The sequence below is a fragment of the Clarias gariepinus genome, chromosome 6 (assembly GCF_024256425.1).
Source record: "Clarias gariepinus isolate MV-2021 ecotype Netherlands chromosome 6, CGAR_prim_01v2, whole genome shotgun sequence".
Classification (NCBI taxonomy): Eukaryota; Metazoa; Chordata; class Actinopteri; order Siluriformes; family Clariidae; genus Clarias; species Clarias gariepinus.
In genome coordinates, this window is record NC_071105.1 from 39,217,945 (window position 1) to 39,234,647 (window position 16,703).

At 39.6% G+C, this 16,703-nt stretch overlaps 1 long non-coding RNA gene across 1 annotated transcript; it reads left to right on the top strand.

The window, feature by feature from the left end:
- Window positions 1–9,797: 9,797 nt before the first annotated feature.
- LOC128527153 (uncharacterized) lies at window positions 9,798–13,006 on the top strand. The gene is made up of 3 exons (XR_008360844.1): window positions 9,798–10,061; window positions 10,900–11,328; window positions 11,720–13,006. It is a non-coding gene; the product is annotated as an uncharacterized LOC128527153 (long non-coding RNA).
- Window positions 13,007–16,703: the final 3,697 nt, after the last annotated feature.

Genomic DNA, 16,703 nt, shown 5'->3' on the forward strand with positions numbered 1-16,703 from the left:
GAAGCCGCGCTGGGCTTTACATTGACTGTGTGCTGGATGGCGTCTTACTGCGGGCGCTCGTGGACACCGGCTCCACTGTTTCGCTGCTGCGCTCTGGAGTACTGGGGCAAAGCAAGCATGTTCGCCGACGGCCTGATCCTGCATTCAGCATCTGCACCGTTGCTGGGGGCTGCGACAAGGTACGGGCGTGTCGCACAGCGCGAGTCCAGGTGGGTGGCCGAACTTATTCACACGAGTTCTTAGTGGGGAATGTCGAGGAGGACTGCGTTTTGGGGTTGGACATTCTGGAGAGATGGGGTGCGGTGCTGAATTTGGCTAGCAGAACTCTGCGTGGTAACTTCGGGGTAGCCAGGTTGCTCGGACCCAAACCACAGCCGGACAGGTTAGCAGCACACACCCGGGGGGCGGAACTTCCGGTAGCAGACCGAGCGGGAAATCTGCGCGCTAACACGGGCGCTTTACCTTGCCGGCCGGGCAGCAAAGCGCGTGGCCGGTACTGCGAGCAAGTGGAGCGCCGTCGTGACGTAGAACCCTCGACGCAGGACGTTCCCCCCGTGCAGTCCTCCAGGTCCAGGCCAGCATGCAGCCGTCTTACTGCATCACCCAGAGCGTCACCCGCAGTCGCTCCGCCGGTCTCGCCGGTCCCCCAGCTGAACTGTAAACCGCTCATCGCCAGGCAGAAGGGCCCCACCCAGCGCTCCCGGGCACCGCTGCAAGACTTTCGGGTGGGGGCACCTATAGAGCGAATGGGCGTGGACACTCACAGCCAGGGGCGAGATTTTGCTGCTGGCGAGCAGGTGTGGGTGTGTTCCTCCGGAAGGAGGAAAAGGGGGCTCTCGGCCGGGCGTGTGTCTCACTGGGTGGGCCCCTGTGCGGTAATTGCTCGGCTCTCCGATGTCATCTACCGGGTGCAGTTGGCGGGGCGGGTACGAGTTTTGCTCCACCGGGACCGTCTTGCGCCTTACCAGCCGCACGCCGATGAAACATCGAACTCTGTGGAGGCCGGACCGCCTCAGGACTATGTTCGCGTTTATCCCTCACCTGTCAAAGGACGCCGGCGTTCCCACCGCCAGCGCCGACCGCCTCCACGCCTCCGAAATAAACTCCTTCATGGTGACCAGGGACGGTCACAGCTCGGGTGGGGGCAGTGTGGCGTGGGCGGGTCAGCGGCTGGCGACCAGCATGCCTTGCGGGGATGTCGGTGTGTTCACCATGATGGGGAAAGGTGTTTGGGTTAGTGACTTCGGCCCTGTTGTGTGTGTTGAGGTGTGTGACGTGTGAAATGTGCTCCAGTTCAAGCTAGTGCTGAATTGGATGTAGGCTCCTGAGTGAAGGTGCTGCTCATGCCTTACATGCTGTGTGCTTAATAAAGTACTTCCAGCCATTGCATTGGGTAGCAAATAAGCTCACTCGTCTCTCCAGCATTCTTCCCGGCGTAAAAACGCTACAATATATATATATATATATATATATATATATATATAAGAGATTTTGTCTGTCCATTGGTCAGAACTCATATATTTTTTCATACACTGAGAACCAAAAAGCAAAAATTTTTATTCATTCAGTACTTTTGGATTACTTAAACATTGACATTGACATTTTGCTCCAGCTTCGAAACAATGGCCGACAGCTTTCATCTCACTCGGGGCGGGTCTTTGCTAAAACACCAGTGTCAATCAACTATAGTAGGAGCGGCCTGAGATTTGAGATTGGCCTGATTTCATAAGGGGAATCTTATTTTAATAAATGAAAAGAAAATCACTGAGCGGCTCTTTATTATTGTAGAGTGGTTGTGTACGCACTCTCCTAACACACAGTTCAGTCCAAACAGCTTAAAAAAGTGCATGTAGCACTGTATGACCCCTTTAAGGTAACCGTGGCTATACATACACTATGAAAACTGAACCTTGCACCATAAGTGAAATTAAAAGAAGTAGAAGTGAAGTGATGGGCAGTTTTGTGCCAGTTTTGTGTAAAAGTTTTGACATTATAGTGCGCATGCATCAAACCATAGCCACGTCTTAAATTGACCGCTGGACAGAATTTAGTTAAACTTTTGCAGTACTCAGATCTCTACCTGAAGTTTAATCTGCACCATAAGTGAATCTAAATGTGGAGTAAAAGTGATGTTATGAACAGTTATGTGTGGGATTTAATAATCTACTGTAAAATAATCTACTAATGCGCTACTGTCTCAATGTAAACAAACACCTGCACCAATAGATATTAATTAGAAAAGATAAAGTAAATATTTTGACTGGGATTAGTTCATATTTTCACTTTGGCTGAAACAACAGCGCTGAAGTGGTATAAGTGAATTTTAACACGCTGGAGTGGTTTTAAGACAAAACTTCATCTTTATCCTTTTATCTACTTTTTCCATTTCTCATCTGTGATTCACTCTCCGATTACCGAACAGGGAGTGTATTTGTCTGACCACCAAAGAAGGACAACTTAGTGTAAACAAGGCGTAAGATACTCAACCTTACAGAATGGGATTTCTTTGTATTAATAAGTTAGACAGATAGTTCTGCCATATGAAAAGACAAACATGTACGTGGGTTTCAACCTGAAATAATTTTTACATTACATTAAAGTGATTACATTAAAGATCAACAGATTATTTTTAGCTTTAACCTTCTAACTATTTCTACAAACTCGTATACCATCATCGATGGGTACTAACTATATTTTAATATATTATGCTTAACAGAAACCTGGATTAAACAGGACGAGTATGTGGCTCTAAATGAAGCTAGTCCTCCTGGATACAGCTACATACACCAGCCTCGGTTAACTGGTAGAGGAGGAGGCGTCGCAGTTGTTTACAATGATAATCTGACTATTGTACAAAAACACTGACACAAATTTAATTCACTTGAAATTCTTTATAGTAACATAAGTGTATTTAAGTATATTAAGTCAGCTCAGTCGATTCCACTAATTGTCATTTACAGACCTACAGGGCCGTACTCTGAATTTCCTCTCAAACCTGGTCGTTTCTGTAGACAAAGTGTTAGGCCCTGTTCACACGGGCGTTAAAATCGAGCATTTTTTTTTGCGTTTGTAGCGTCCGATGAGCGCGGATCAAGCGCAGAGTGTTTTCTACACATAGGAGTCAATGAGAGTGTTCACACGGGCTTTGGTGACGTGCGTTTGTCCGGCTGCGCGTTTATACGGTATTAAAAAAACGTTGCATGCAGCTTTTTCTTGGCGTTCAAAACCCAACGAACGCAAGGAAACCGCTTCTAGTGCATTTTCTTCACGTTCATTTTACGCTTCGAAAGACCGGATATATCCCATGATCCTACATGCTATACATAGGGAAATGCGGAAAAAGGCAAAATAAAATAAAATAATTGTTAAAAAACGTACGCGGAAATTTTCGCTTTTTTTCCTCTAATCCTTTAACTTCCTTTAATCCGACGCTGTGCAGTCAGAGAGTGAACCCGGTAGCGGCGGGCTTTCATATCCAGTTCCCGACACACTGGCTGTGCAAACAATCACCTCACCGTCAGCAAACCTGAGTGATCAATGAGAGTGAGGAAGACAGCATCCAAACATACCAGTTCACCATAATACTCTACGTCCATGAGTCCCCCAGATCTGCTCCTTTACCTATGGCAAATCTATTTATAAAAATGCTTGGCTAAATAAATAGGTTTTTAACCTGGACTTAAACACTGAGACTGTGTCTGAGTCTCGAACACTATTTGGAAGACTATTCCATAATTTTGAGGCTTTGTAAGAAAAAGCTCTGCCCCCAGCTGTATTTTTTATAATATGCGGTACTGACAAGCAGCCTGCATCCTTTGATCGAAGTAGGCGTGGCGGATCGTAAGACACTAGCAGTTCGTTCAGGTACTGCGGCGCGAGACCATTTAATGCTTTATATGTCAAGGGTAGTATTTTAGACTTTAGTATTTTAGACTCATGTCTGTGTTTCCTTCTGGCTCTCCCTTTCAGTTATGCTGTTATAGTTAGTCCTGCCGGAGTCCCTGCTTGCCTGCCTCTCTTCTGCTCTCTTCTCCCCTTTTTTTCCCCTCTCTTTCCCTCTCCCTGTCTCTCGGTTGAGCTACATGTCGTTCCTGAGCTGCCAGTGATCCAGGCCCCCTCTGCACTCTGGACCTGTCTGACTCGTCCTGGTGTCCTGCTTCAGGTTGGAGATCTCGTCGCATGGATGCCCCGTGTGGTCTGCCTGGGATGCGTGTGGTGACGGTTCCACTTAACCATGAAGATGGTCCTGGCCTTGGCTGATGCTTGTGACGGCAGTCACTCGATAGTTCAGGAGTTTCCTACAGTCTACCTAAGCCTCCAATAATGAACTAGAATCCATATTAACTTAAACACATCTCCTGTTATACTGAACTTCCAATATCACACAATATGACTGCAGATCAATCCCTGCTATCCGTTATCACCAAAATGAGAATGGGTTCCCTGTTAAGGCAGGTTCCCCTTAAGGTTTCTTCCTAATGCCATCTCAGGGAGTTTTTCCTTGCTATTGTCGCCGTCATCCTCGGCTTGCTCATCAGGGAAAATCTTATCAATTGTCCATTGTTAAAAGTGCTATACAAATAAATTGAATTTAATTTTGACTCTTTGGCCACTCAACCTTTAGAGCTTTGAGGATGAAATAGTATTTTCTTTTTATCAAGTTACATTTAAACAAGATGATCTCAAGATGATTTTAGTTGATTTTTTCTTCTGCGGGAAGGTTTACAGATTATGACTATTGGTTACTCAGTATGTACTATGTTTTACAGTAAGTTGAAGTTCCAGCAAACAGTTCCGCTCTTTTTTGTTTTTTGTTTTTGCAAAAAGAGAGTTAAATAATTTGTGCCTTTTGATCATAGTCTCATGACTGTCACCAAATCTATATATGTGTGCCCTTTCACCACCTCACAAATTACCAAGATTACCAAGACTATTACCAATATTGTCTTCACGGATGATCTGTGGCCTTTCTCAGTGTTTTCTATTAATAATTTATTGTGAAAAGTGAAAATAATTTCATTATAAAGATTCCAGAACCACTTCATTTGGGTTGTTCAGAGCACCAGCAACATTATAACATCTAATGCAGAAAATCCACCAACCAATGCATTACCCACTGCTTCATTAGATTACATCATCATTATATCTAGGTGGAACTCACAGCACAGGTGGACAGGTGGAAGTATAGATTATGGGTCATGGACAGGTGCATTCCGAAATTGGTAAAACAGCAGTGATTGCAGTTTGAAGCGGATAAAGGGGATGAGGAAGTTCCAAGAGTTGACTGGCTATTATTTATGTTTGCACCCAAAGTTTCAGTTGTCACCAGCCTGCTGACTGACCCAATTAAAAAGGCAGTGCCAGATTCAGTCAAGTAAATGGAGCAATGCAAACAGACGTTTTTGCCATTCTGCTGTTCCATTTTCTACTCTCTTTTGTTCTGCAGACAGGCACACTGGACAGATGACTGGGGCCTATTTTGATCCAGGAATTAGAGGTGGAGGATTGCCTCCTGTTTTACCTCAGCTATGGGCTAAGTATAGGCTGATCATGAAGGTGTGTCTGACCATCAAGTGGAAGGTCCACACCTTCTGACACTTCCTACAGGGGTACCCTTTTAACCCCTGTTCTGTCACACCCCATTCAAGTGGATTTACCATATATAAAATGCAGACCCACAGATCACAAGTCTCTCTTAATAAGCAATTTTTCAAGCTATGATAGAGAGACCCTTATTTCTATTGGTATACAATGTACTCACAATTAGACGTTGTTAACTCCGGATCCAAGTTAGACGTGTTTACGGAAGCGGTTGAGGGATTCATCAATAATCTAGCGGATAATACCGTACAAAAAACAACTATCAGAATGTTTCCAAATCAGAAGCCGTGGGTGGATTAAACAATCAGCGACGCTCTGAGATCACGCACTGCTGCCTATAACGGGGACTTGCATCGGGTGACATGGATCCATACAAGGCTGCGTCATACAACATCCGGAAGCTGAACACATTTCATGCTCGCTTCGAGGATGCAGCTAAAGACGCTAGCAATGCTAAGGCTAGCGGTGCCATTGGCTGCAGACAGGAAGAGATGCCAGCACCAGAAATGCGCTCATCATCTCTAAGCATGACGTGAGGAGAGCCTTCAGGAGAGTGAACACCAGGAGCAGCAGCATCTCAGGTCGAGTCCTCAGAGCCTGCGCAGACTTCAGTTTGCATAACATCCAAACCGCTCTACAGATGATGCCATTTCTCATCTCCTCCACACATCTCTCACCCACCTGGACACTAAAAGGGGGAATTATGTTAAAATGCTCTTTGTCAACTACAGCTCAGCATTTAATACCATAATTCCCTCCACACTCACCACCAAGCAGGAGCACCTGGGAGTCAGCTCATCTCTGTATCAGTGGATCTCCAATTTTCTGACTGGCAGACCACAGACAGTAAGGATGGGAAGACATGTTTCAGCCTTTCTCTCCCTCAGAAATGGAGCTCCCCAGGGTTGTGGTCTGAGCCCCCTGCTGTACTCATTGTACACTTAGAGCCACTATCAACTCTCCCACCGTCATTAAGTTATCTCACCGTTATCTCCTTCTAAATGTCAGCAGGACAAAGGAGTTAATAGTGGACTTCAGCACTAAGCAGGAAAGGAACTACCAGACCCGGTCATCAATGTGAGCCCAGTGGAGTGAGTGGACAGTTTCACATCACGCAGGACCTATCATGGTCCTGTCACATCAACACCATAGTAAAAAAGGCCTGACAGTGTCTCTACCACTTTAGCCGCTTGAGAGACTTTAGACTGCCCTCTAAGGTGCTCAGGAACTTTTACTCTTGCACCATAGAGAGCATCCTGACGGGATGACCTGGTTTGGGAACAGCACCAAGCAGGACAGACAAGCTCTACAGAGGGTGGTGAGATCAGCCGAGTGCACCATCCACACCGAGCTCCCTGACCTGCACTCAATCTACGGCAAATGGTGCTGGAACATGGCCAGGAAAATTGTAAAAGATCTCAGTCACCCCAACAACGGACTGTTTTTTTCTGTTGCGGTCAGGAAAGCGATTTATCCTCCTGAAGGCCAACACAGAGAGACTGAGGAGGAGCTTCTTCCCACAGGCAATAAGGTCTCTAAACCAAAACATCACACAGTACTAAAAAAACATCCTTTTGCACACTGCACTTTATGGACATTTCTCACAACTGACAATATAGTCCATTCATGGACATTATACATTGTACACTCATGCACATTTGCTTCATTTTTTTTCCACGCTTCATTTTGCAAACTTCTGGGCATTTCATTTCTGCATACTTTCTGGAAATTTATATCCATTTCATTTTTTACACTTTTGCACATTTCCATATTTTGTATATTTGTCATCACTGTGTATATTTTGTACAGTTGGGTTGTTGTTTTTTTTTAAATAAAAAAAGAAAATTCTTTACTATATCCCATATTTTATATTCTTTTCTTCTCTATATCTTATTCATTTCCATTCCCTAATTTATTTTTATTTCTATTTTGACATCTATTCCTATTGATAATTTAAAGTTTAAAGGTCACGAGCAGTCGTATAAGCATTTCACTACATATCGAACTGTGTATGTGACAAATAAAATTTGAATTTGAATGCAGTCTTTAAAGAAGTTACGCTCTGTGTTTGCAAAGGCTAGTGAGCCATTTTGACGAACTTACGGATTTACCAGTCGTGTAAGCCACCTTGTTACAGCCGAGCTTAGCTTAACTTCACCGACCTCCTGACCAATCAGAAGTCCAGTAATAGTACTCGGGTGTAATTAGAGACAAACTGAAGGCCACCATATTATGTATTTCTGTAATATAAATATATTTCTCTGCTGAATGACTTGCATATCTTTAATATATAAAAAAAATAAAAAAGTTCTGTTTGTTGTGAAAGTGGAGGTTTTTTCGCCTTATCACACCTTCACACTGCTGAGTTTTTAGCGTCTTTATAAAAATACTGAGCTGTTTAACACACTGAGGTGAGAACTTCACCTCAAAGTTGTTATATGATTCTGTTTAGTAAAATGTTTTCTTAGCAGGGTGTGTGTGTGTGTGTGTGTGTGTGTGTGTGTTAAAGTTGCAAGTTGTAGCCTGAGAAAACAAAAGAAAACTGATAATGTACACTCATACCAGTGGCTTTCTGAACCTGTGTAAAGATCACATTTTTCCCGTATCTGTACATTACTTACGTAATTTTTATATATGATACGTTTTACTTTTACTCAATAATTATTTTGAGAAACCTGTACTTTTACTCACTGCATTTAAAATAGAAACATTACTTTTCAGATGATCACACAAAAGTGCATTGATGTCACAACTGTGCCGCTGAGGAGCTTGGGAGCGCCACTGTCCACGCGAGTCTGCTTCACTACTATGCCACCACCAATGTTTGCCAGCTAAGTACCTTCATGCCAACCGGACACTGCTTCCAACCTGCACATACACATTCTCACTCTTTTGCTCCCCCCTTCCTTACGATCACCACAAGTTTTTGCACTGTGATTACGTTTCCATCTTTACGCGTGAAAAATTGTAGTTTTTTTTTTTTTTTTGCCGGTCCTCGCAGAGGCTTGCGCACCATGCAGAACTTTGCGGAACATCGGCGGGCAATCACGGCAGCTCACAGTGCCTAACACCTCATCTCACCGTGAGTCAAACCGTACAGGTGATTTAGGGGTATTAGGCACCGTGAGCCGCCTCGAGTGCCCGCCCGACATTCCACGAAGATCTGCAAGGTCCGCGAGCTTCCGCATGTTAAACATGTTTAATTTTTTTGCGTGGTAAGATTGAAACGTGATCACCGTACCAAAACTCGCGCTGAATCACGATGAACTGTACTTACGGCCACTGCGCGAAAGGTAAATAGGGGTATTAAACCTCTACTTTGTCATCTCATTGTATTCATTCCATAAGTGCCCTATACAACCTCAACAACTGACATGCTTCACATTGTTTCTGAAGCTGGCGAAAAGTGTCAGCTGTGTCAATCAACTATGATTGTATACCCGGTTCGTTTCTCTGTCACTACAGGTTACATGAAAATATTAGCAACAGTTTGGTGATTTAATTTATATATTTGTCTATTATCGCATGCTATTGATAAGTTAACCCATGTCTAAATAAATGTTATTTGAAGAATTTTGTGCAATGTTTAATACCAATGACACGTGTTTCAAACCGAAGTTTTTAGAGACATGCATAGTTGTATGTGGATGTGAGATCTAGATGGACAAAAGGGCTTTTTCCTCTCTCTGATGCACCTCCACCACTGCGAGACCACAACCCAGGAAGCAGTGAGAAAAACTGACATACTGAGTTGTGAAAAAATGGCTTTTCTTTAAGAAATATATTAGCTTAAATAAGCATTAGGTTGTGACTGAATTTGCTTACTAACTATTTCTGATCTGTATAATAATTACTATAATATCAAGAAACAGTGACTCATCACTTGTATTACAGTATAATTCTATCATCTGATTAGTTCTCATTTCCTCACTGTTCTCACCATATTTTTATTATGTTGTTATGCACACTCGGAACGCGACCGAATTAGGGCTTAGCCCTGGTTTACTTTGTTTCTGAGAAACCCAACATTCCCAACATTAGTGATTGCACAACGTAATCTATCTTTATTCACTTCTGATTCTATAAGAGTAGTTAATGCTTATGACCATAAAAGGTATAAACCGACCTTGTGCTGGTAGGGAAGTATTTTATGAACATGGGTCACAGAACCAGGGTATATACGGTGTTCTGATGCACTTAGATGCTGTTCTTGGGCTTTGTTCCTGATTTGGGTACACAGGTCCTTGTGCTCATATCTTATTTCCCTTTGATCCTTTTTGCTTAGTTATTCTCGTCTATCATATATTGCTTTATTATAACAGCTTGCATTTTATAAACGATAAAAGGACTACCTCCCACTGTGAGGCTGGAGCCCCAAAGTGCTGTAGCGCCGTGAGTGCTTTCTGGGCGGATTGGGAGAGACGACCTCGGGGGCTGCATCCTCAAGGACTGACTCTAAGGTGAGTGCTAAAGTGTCCTCACACTGATCTTTACAGAGTTTAACACCGAGAGTGGTTTACCCTTTGCAGGTAGATATTCCTGCATGGTATTGTGGGTAGGGACTATTTATTACAGAGACACGATGACGTCTATTTTGTTTTCTTTTAATCAGCTTAACAATGTGTTTAATTTTTAATAACTAATTAAAGGATTTTGTTTAATATAACTGTGTAATTTACTCTTTTTATTTCCATCTAAATACAATTTAACTGAAATAATCTGTATAATGGCTTTTAAGAAACATTATTTTGGAAATATTTTGTTTTTATATAAAATATGAGAAATTCTTTATATAATTAATTGTTATTAAGTAAATATTTAAACTAGTGAATTGAATTAATTACTTGAAGTAATTAAATAAGATATTTCAAAAACACTTAATTTGATTGATTGATTGAGTGAGTGATTTAAATTTAAATAAAATTTGATTGTTAGGGCAAAAACTTACAAGAAAAAGGTTTTTTATTTTATTTTTTATTGTTGCACTATTTGGCACATACATATAAAAAGCATATTTTTAATTCTTTATTTCTTCTTTTAATCATTTTCACAAATGATAAATTAAGCAGCCAAAACATTACTTGTTACTTTATAACTCTAAACCTGCTACAACAATAAACTAAAATAGTTATACATTTTAATTAAATATGCAGGTTAAAAGTTTTTCTACAGATTAGTTTCTTAAAGCCAAATGTTTATAATGATTAATTCATCAGAGAGATGGAGAGATTCAGGTGATGTATTTGGATATTTATTGGTCAACGTGGTCTTTGAACATGGTGTTCCTCTTGTCCTCAGGTGGAGTTCAGTTCTCCTCGCACACTGCTCACACACTCCCTACACACTCCTCATACACTCCTTACACACACCTCACACACTCCTTACACACACCTCACACCCTCCTCCCGTATGTGTATCAGGATGAAGCTCCTCGCTCTGGTGCTCCTGCTCTCTGCTTTTCCCTCACTCACTCTAACGGAGGTTGTGGGATCTTTTCCACAAACCTGTCCTTTATTCTTCATGCTAAACCCAAAAGATCATAATGTCCGCATCGTCCCCACTATCTTCACAGGACATCAGTATAAGAAAATTTGTCAGCGCTGGAAAAACAATTACAGATTTGCCACCGTGTATGACACCGAGAGGAGGATCCCTGTTTACTCGGCCTACAGGTTTACACAGCGAGTGAATACTGTACGCAATGAGGACTGGAAAATTGAGCCTCAGGTCAGTCAGTGTGTTTATATATATAACTACTAATTTATTAATATTAACCATTAATTAAAAGATTTTTAGGCAGGAGAGACATAATAGTAAAACCTAGCAGACACAGAAATAGTAAATAAACACAAAATAATCAAAATGTGGGGATAATGTAAAACATTAAACCATAAACAAACAAATAAATAAAACATTCAATTTTTAAAATTTTTTTTTTTTTTTACTGTAATACTTATTTCAGCACAAGATCACTTCAGACAGTGGATTTTATACCAATAATGTGATTTTTTTTTTTTTTTTTGAAAAATATATCCTTTTTTAATTTATCATGAACAGTGTGTTGAGTGTGTTGCCTAATGTATTTGTAACACACTACTTAATTTTTCCTTCATAACAGCTTGAAAAACAGATCAAAGGATATGAAGATATAAAAGAGATGATGGATTCCCCGAGAGAAGCAGGGAAGATAACTCACCAGGCTGTGAACTCAGATTATATAAACAGGGTGATTAATAAAATTGTCTATACTCGAGGTCACGTGTTTCCACGTGAATATGCTGGTGATCAGGATCAAGCAGATTCTACATTCACTTTAACCAACATAGCACCCCAGTCAGAGGCCAGCAATGGGGAGTGGGAAAGGCAAGTGGAGACACCGATGATTAATAACATCACTGACAGGTGCAAAAATCAACCAGCGTACATTGTGACCGGGGTCGTTCCAGGAGACAATTGGTTTAACATTAAAAGAAACAATAAAAACATAAATTACAGAATTAACATTCCCAGTTATTATTGGAGCGCTTTCTGTTGTAAAGACAAAAATAGGAGACTCATATCGGGGGCCTGGATCGCTAAGCAAGGGGGGACTGACCAGGAATTTGACCTCAGACGTCCCAGCATAGATAATCTGAATAAACGACTCACTGAATTATATCGTAAGGATTTCAGTGTGTTTCCAGGGTTAGATTTTTAAAACTTGTTTTTATGTGATTGTTAATGTTAAGGTTTGAGAGGCTAACCTCTTTAAATTCTCTATTAGATCTCAAAAGGGCATAAAATCAGTTTTGCTGAAATAACGCTGATTAAAGCTTCTGCAACCAGAAATATTAAAATGCTGTATTGTGTTAAAGAATCTCTCAGTGTTTCTCTGATGTGTGTTTAATTGAACTAAATCCAGGTGTGTATTTACAGCTGCTTTTACACTCGGCCAGCGCACGTGTTACAGACACGTCTACAGGAAGTAGAAACTGTTTAATTTGTCATAGTGAAACTTTCTTAATCTCCTGACCGATCAGGTAATGAGATATGGGTTAAGTGACAAAACACACATGGAGGACAAAATACTGGTCAAAAAAGAGTTGTGTAATGAGTTAATATAAAAAGATTTATGAAAATATCTCTTTTGATTTCCTCTATTTAAAACCATTTTTTAATCTGGATTACTGAGAAAAAGAGTTGTGTAATGAGCTAACAGATCTGTAGTGGTGCTCCTGTTGGAAAAGTGTAAAAGCAGCATGAAAGACACTTCATTATCATTTAATCATTTTTTTTCATCACTTATGTATACACTTATGCTAAAAGCTTTTTAATAAATATCCTTAGGTTTGCTTCTCTTGGTATAAAAGCTACTTTTAAGCAACATTACATTATGTTCAAAATACTTTAGATATACTCTGTTAGTTATTGGGCAGAAAATAAAACTTCACTGTTTGATGTGAAAATGGAATTTTGTTTGTCTCATCATTTCATCACACTGCACAGTTCCAGAAGTTTTGGTGTTAAATATCTGGACTGAAATCCAAAGGAGTAAACGCTTATTAAAAATCCACAGTATTATTATTATTATTATTATTATTATTATTATTATTATTATATTGTTGTTGTTATTAAAATGTCCAGCAGGTGGGGCCATTACAACATAAAGAGAAAAAGGTAAGTTATAAGCTTGGAGGGGTGTGTGTGTGTGCGTGTGTGCGCGTGTGTGTGTTATTTATAATTATTAATTATTATGATTATAATTATTATTATAAAAAAAGTTTTTTTATTTACTTATGTTAAATTTTAATACAATTGCTTGAAACAAACAATGAAATTATCATAATTGTTTTTTTGTGTAGTTTCACCGCCGCGGCCAAACGACTGCGGCCGAAATAAATCAGTTGCATTTAATTTCCATTCAGTTTTATTTTCACTCGCCACAGTTTTAAAATATAATTAAGTCATAAAGAATCAAAGAAATACAATAGTGATGGTAATTTCCACATGAGTACTTTATACAACAAACATGAAAAATCTGAACCAGAGCTATTGATATTTACTGTACAATAATGAGTAAAAAAAAAAAAAAAGAAATTAGTTAAATGTTGTTTAGATCATGTTCACTAGCTGACAATTTAATTTGTACAAAGTATAAACTGTTATACAGCGTATCTTTTTATCTGTTTATTGTTATTTAAGTTCTGGATTACTTCAGGTACTTTAAACACATTATTGTGTCGCTCATGTTGGCTCATATGAGATGTAGTTTACAAATGAACACCTGGTTGGGTTATTTTGACCCAACAACTGTTTTATTCTTTATTCTCTCATTCCTTCAAATGTCAGCCTGCAAAATGTTCAAAATATTACTGTTATTGTGTCACAGGTGTAGTTTTACTTTTCCTGATGCACACCCAGAGCCAGTTTTCTGAAAGGCTAGATATAAAAAATATACATTTACTTTGCTTAAATTCAATGCAAATAAGAAACTTATATTTAATTTAAATTCTAAATTTGTACTGTTATTTTAGTACAGTAATTGTAAATTCGTTTAATGTTTCACTTTTTTTCCGGCAGTGGTACAGCGCAGTAGGGGTGCTACTGGGATGTAAAAATGTAAATTGTAAATTTTTTTGGTTATTTATTAAGAAAAATCATGATGATAACAACAGCAAATTTTAGAATTTTAGCTTTAGAAAATTCTCAGGCGCTTTACACATAACACCGGCCCAACGCAGCCTCACCTTGTAAAGAATTTTTGTAAATTACCGCTGGCTGTAATGTCTTGGCAATGGTTAAAACAGCGGAGGTGTTTTATTTTGGGTATAACTGGTATTCTTTGGTATATCTTATTCTTGGTATCGCTTATACTGTAGTATTATATATCACGGCTCTTTGGTGGAGGCTGTTGATGTTTGTTTTAAAGATTTTTTTGTCTTTGAATGACACAAAGTAGTCTCTTCCCACCTGGTAGCTAAAATAGTAAAATAAATAGTTAAATAGTTTAAATAGTTAAAATAAATAGTTAAACTATTAACAAGGGGAATGTTTGATGTCATGTGAGCATTATAAAATTTGTATTGAAAACTTCTAACTAAAAAATGGCAGCTGGCACAACTAAAAATAGATGCAGGATTATTTTTATAGTCTAAATAAAAATTATTTTCTGAACGCGCGCTATTGCTGTTTATCTGCTCCTCTTTAATTTTCTATATAGTCTAATCAGCGCTCAACCACGCGCATAAAGTTTTATTAATTACACATGATAAAATCTAAGGGCTCACTGTGTTAACGTTTACGTTGCTTAAATTTAATCCTGATAGGATTAAATTAAAATTCTACATTTGTACTGTAATTATAGTTCTGTGATTATGAATTTGTTTAACTACAATGTTTCACTTGATTTTATTCGCTACTACGTGCAGCTCTAAAGGAGCTGCGGCTCATTAATCCTTGAGAGAATGAACTAAGGCCTGAGGCGTCAGTCTATAATTATATAGCGCCACTCAGCGGTAAAAGCCAGCAAACGCACAAACCCAAATGTTAAATATTATATTTTTATATTATATCAAATCTTAAATAATAATTGTTCTTTATTGGTTTTAGATCTCTTGTTCATTTGTTTGTTTGTTCTTCATCATTGTCCACATCATCAGCATCACCATAATCATCATCATCATCTTCCCCATGGTAATATATGGTATGATCAGATGAAGAACTCCTCAGCAATGTCAGCATCCATAACTTCTGAGCCATCTTGTTCCTCAAATCCCTCTAATGTTGCAGAAGCTATACTCTCTTACACATTATTCAGTCATCGTGAATCACTAAGTGTTCATAGTTCTATAAGCAATATATAGGAAACAGAATTATCCTCACAAATAGCTAGCAATCCTCAAAACAAAAATCAATGTCTGTTCTTCTACACGTTGTTCACATGTGAAAAGTGGTGATACTTCCTGACATGCGCACACACACTCACAGCATAGAAGTGTCCCCGCCTATCGGGAAGAATGGGAGCAACACATGCGACAGTGTTGGACCAACGACGGTATCCACTGAATTAAAGATATATTTACTTTGATGTTATTTATGTACTAGATTGGTAAACAACCCTCAAATGAGCTCCTGATGTGATGGCATCCTTGAGAGAGCCTGCTGCACAAAGGTAAAGCAATAAAAGTTAATTTCGAATTTCCAACCTTGCCATTATTACTGAACCAATGTTGTGCCAACAGACAAAATTACGTTGAACCAACCACTGATGCCAACGTATGCACTGCCCTTGGCTCATTGTTGGCCCTTCAGCCGTGTGCTATCTGGGATACAGATGATACTCAACCGGAATAATAGTTCTACCGCCAACATTTGGGTTTGTGTATTTGCTGGCTTTTACTGCTGAGTGGCGCTATATAACTATAGACTGAGGCATCGAGCCTTAGTTAATTCTCTCAAGGATTAATGAGCCGCAGCTCCTTTAGAGCTGCACGTAGTAGCGGATAAATTAGGGAAATGTGGTGCCGAGTGCTGATAGCAGAAAGTATACTATAGTCTGAGGGTTTCACTTAGGAGGTAAAAGTTTATTTCAGGGATTTTCTCATTTGTTTTTTGCAAAGGGGGAAATCGTATTGAAGGATGCCTTATTTATTTATTTATTTATTTAATATTTGCATTGCAGGTGAGGCCTGAGAGCACTAACAGCTATTTCATAGCACGGTTTTATTGTTCTGCTTTCATGGTGGACAGTTCCTATAAAGTGTTGTGTATGTGTGATAGGGTACTGGACATTTTGTTTATTTGCACTATTACACCCTACTTCATCTGTATTCAGGTTCATTGAGGCAGCATGAATGATTTTTAAGATTTTTTTTGTGATCTAAATGTGACATTGTCTTTTCTTGTTGATTGTTTAAGTATTTTTGCCAGAATATCCTCATGTGAATGTCTGACTAGTTGTAATACTTTGATTCCTGCTCTGCCTGAGTCACTGTGTCTTCTCTTCTTGTTTTTTCAGCTGTTAAAAGTCTCAGGACAAGCTCGTACTAAGCAACACACAGCCGAAACATTTTATAAAAATGGAATATTCAAAATCCTCTACCTTTATGGTAAAGACTAGGTTA